Below are 3853 nucleotides of genomic sequence, written 5' to 3'. Positions count from 1 at the left end.
GAGGAGCAGGAAGGCTGACATTTCGGGCCTAGACCCTTCTTCAGAAATTTCTAGAATTCTAAAATTCTAGAATTTCTAAAATTCGGGTCTAGGCCCGAAACGTCAGCCTTTCTGCTCCTCTGATGCTGCTTGGCCTGCTGTGTTCATCCAGCTCTGCACCTTGTTGTCTCGGATTCTCCAGCATCTGCAGTTCCTACTATCACTGCAAGAAACTAACCCTGGCTCTGTTTGGGTGCAGCCTGTCCAGGTACATCTCCCCCCAGAGCCTGTAATCTAAAGCCTCCATCTCCTCCATTGCTTTACTGCCACACATTCATCTGCCTTATTTTCCAGTTTCTGAACTCACTTGCGTGTAACATTGGGCATAATCTGGAGATTCTGGGCAGCACAATAGCTCAGGGTTTAGCGCTGCTGCCCCACGGTGCCCGAGACCCAGGTTCAATTCCAGCCTCGAGTGACTGTCTGTGTGGAGTTTGCACATTCTCCCCATGTCTGCGTGGGTTTCCTCTGGGTGCTCCGGTTTCCACTGTTAGTTTTATTGGTTGTGGGTATGGGATCCTTTACGTTTGTCAGGAGCTGTTGCAGGGTGGTTGTTGGTTTGTGTGCCGGTTAGGTGCATCAACCATAAAATTGTCCTGTAATGTCCAGGGATGGGTGCAGGTTAGTTGGATTAGCCATGTGAAGTACAGGGCTACAGGGATGACGTGGATCTGGGTGGAATGCGCTTCAGAGGTTCAGTGCAGACCCGATGGACTGAATGACCTCTTTCTGCACTGTAGGATTACTATGGCTTCTACAATGACTTTAGGGGTCCTGTTTGCTAATTTCCTCCCTAAATACCAATAGTGGGTCCACTTCCCCCTTCATACTTGTATCGCTAGTGCACCACAACGTCTGACATTCCCCAGAAGGATACCCTGTCTCATTGCATAACATCCCTGACCCAAGCAATGAAACACCCTGAAGTCACACTGAGCTGCCTGTTAAACAGTCCCCTATTGGTACTGCCGTCCTGCTCATCCTCCTGTGCAGTGTACAGCTTCAAGACCCACATGGTACAGGCCCTGGTACTCACTTCATTCCTTTAAGAATCCATCGCCCTCACTGTTACGCAGAACAGAAAACCAGTTTGTGATTAGGACCTCTGCAGGCCCCTGCACTGCATTCCCCTTTTCTCCTTTGAGTGACCACCCGTTCTCAATATCTGTCCGTGGGACCCTATGCTGCGGTGTGACAACTTTTAATCTCTTTTGTCACCGGTCTGTCGGATTTACTGTGGATATGAGTAACCCAAGGCGCTTCTGACAGCGGAATGTTCTTTATTAAAGCAAAGTATACCACAGATTAAAAATGACAAATATCTTACCCCCTGCTTACAATCCTTTACTTGGACTGGTCCAAACATCAGGCCAGAGCAGGTGATTAGTCCGTTGTGCCTCAACTTCTCAATCAATCTCCCTGAGCGAATTACAGTTTTATTGAGAGGCAAGCTCCATGCAGAGAAGCTGTCTGTTCAAATCCTGACACTTATCCAGTCTCCAGAAAATGATCGGCTTGTCCAGTGGCAAAGATCACAAACATGACATGTTTATCAGCATTGGTTTGATCAATTAACTGATTGAGACTTATAGAGTCATACAGCACGGAAAAAGGTCCAACCTGTTCATGCCGACTGTAATCCCAAACTGCGCTTGGCCCATATCCCTGCAAACAGTTCTTATTCAAAGTTTTTGAGAAGATAGGTAGCTTGGGTTGTGGATGAGGTTGTAGACTTGCTCACTGAGCCGGTGTGTTTGGTTGCAAACGTTTTGTCACCCTGCTAGGTAACACCGTCAGTGCCCCTCTGGTGAAGCGTTGGTGTTCTGTCCCACTTGTTATTTATATGCCTCGGTTTGCTGGGGTGGTTGGCATCACTTCTGGTTCTGTTTCTCAGTGATTTGTATATCGGGTCCAGTTCAGTGTATTTGTTGTTGGAGTTCCGGTTGGAATACCAGGCCTCCAGGAATTCCCTGGTGTGTCTCTGTTTGGCTCATGCTATTATGGATGTGTTGTCCCAATCGAATTCGGGTCCTTCTTTGTCTGTGTGTGTTGAGACCTGTGAGAATTGGTCGTGTCTCTTGGTGGTTAGTTGGTGTTGGTGTATCCTTATTGTCAGTTTTTTTTCAGTTTGGCCTATGTAATGTTTCTCACAGTCCTTGCATGGTATTTCATATATTACATTAGTTTTATTGGTTGTGGGTATGAGATCCTTTATGTTCATCAGTAGCTGTCACAGGATTCACTTGACACTTTAGAAGCTGCAAATTAAAGCTGCAGTTCAGATAGGAAGCCATGTAGTGGGACACTCCAGTGTTAACTCGGTGCACACAAGATAGAAGTTTATAAGATTGTGAATGGCATGGATAGAGTGGAAAGCATGAGGCTTTTTCTCAGGATGGAAGGGTCAATTACTAGGGGACACAGGGTCATGGTGCTGGGCGGGTGTGGAGTGATGTTTAAAAGACATGTGCAAGGCACGTTTTTCACACAAAGGGTGATGAGTGCCTGGAATGCGCTGCCATAGGAGGTGGGGTAGGAGCAGACACAATAGCAGGATTCAAGAAGCATCTGGATCAATACATGAATAGGAAGGGAATAGAGGGATATGGATCCTGCAAGTGAAGATAGTTTTAGTACAGAAGGGCAAAATGTGTCAGCGCAGGCTTGGAGGGCTGAAGGACCTGTTCCTGTGTTGTATTGCTCTTTGTTCTTTGTAGGGGTTTCGGTAGCTCAGTTGGCTGGATGGCTGGCTCATGATGCAGAGAGACACCCAACAGCGTGGGTTCGTGGTACCAGCTGAGGTATCAGAGTATCCCACAAACTAACAACTATCCTGCGTTCCAGTGAAAACAAACCCAGTCTGTCCAACCTTTCTTCGTAGCTACAATCCCCCATACCAGGCAACATCCTGGTAAGCCTTTTCTGTACCCTCTCCAAAGCATCCACATCCTTCTGGTAGTGTGGTGACCAGAACTGTACACAATATTCCAAGTGTGGACTAACTAAAATTTTATAAAGTTGCTGCATTACTTGCCTATCCTTATACTCAATGCCCCTTCCAATGAAGGTAAGCATGCCATAGGCCTGTTTTACTGCCTCATCCACCTGCGCTGCCACCTTTCGTGATCTGTGGATCTGCACACCCAGATCTCTCTTCATATCAATACTCCTAAGGGTTCTACCATTCACTGTATAATTTCCACCTGTACTTGACCTTCCAAAATGCACATTTTTCCAGATTAAACTCCCATCTGCCATTTTTCTGCCCATGCCTCCAACTGATCTATATCCTGCTCTATCCTCTGACAATCCTCCTCATTATCCACAACTCTCCTAATCTTTGTATCATCCGCAAAGTTACTAATTAGACCAGCCACGTTTTCCTCCAAATCATTTATGTAGATCATGAACAGCAGAGGTCCCAGCACTGATCCCTGTGGATCACCACTAGTCAGAGCCCTCCATTCTGAAAAGCATCCTTCCACCCCCACCCCCTGTCTCTATGACTAACTCAGTTCTGTATCCATCTTCAGCTCACCCCTGATACCATGTGACTCTCCCTTTTACACCAGTCTACCAGGAGGGACCTTGTCAAAGGCTTTACTGAAGTCCATGTGGACACCCTCATCAATCATTTTCATCACCTCCTCAAAAAGTTGACTGAGTCAGTGAGGCATGAACCCACGCACAGGCACGCACATGCGCCCGCACACACACACCCTGCAACACGTAACCTTGCATTTCCCATGGCCAACCCACCCTAACCCGCACATCCCTGGGCACTATGGGACAATTTAGCACGGCCAATCCACCC

The 3853-nt window shown here is 47.1% G+C and overlaps 1 protein-coding gene across 1 annotated transcript in view; it reads left to right on the top strand.

The window, feature by feature from the left end:
* Window positions 1-3853, top strand: part of LOC125488018 — a 51236-nt gene that overhangs the window by 37131 nt on the left and 10252 nt on the right. The gene's annotated exons all lie outside the window — the stretch shown is intronic.

Source organism: Rhincodon typus, chromosome 48 (genome assembly GCF_021869965.1).
Source record: "Rhincodon typus isolate 14 chromosome 48, sRhiTyp1.1, whole genome shotgun sequence".
Classification (NCBI taxonomy): Eukaryota; Metazoa; Chordata; class Chondrichthyes; order Orectolobiformes; family Rhincodontidae; genus Rhincodon; species Rhincodon typus.
The sequence above is the reverse complement of the archived record's forward strand: the minus strand, read 5'-3'. Positions and strand labels throughout refer to the sequence as shown.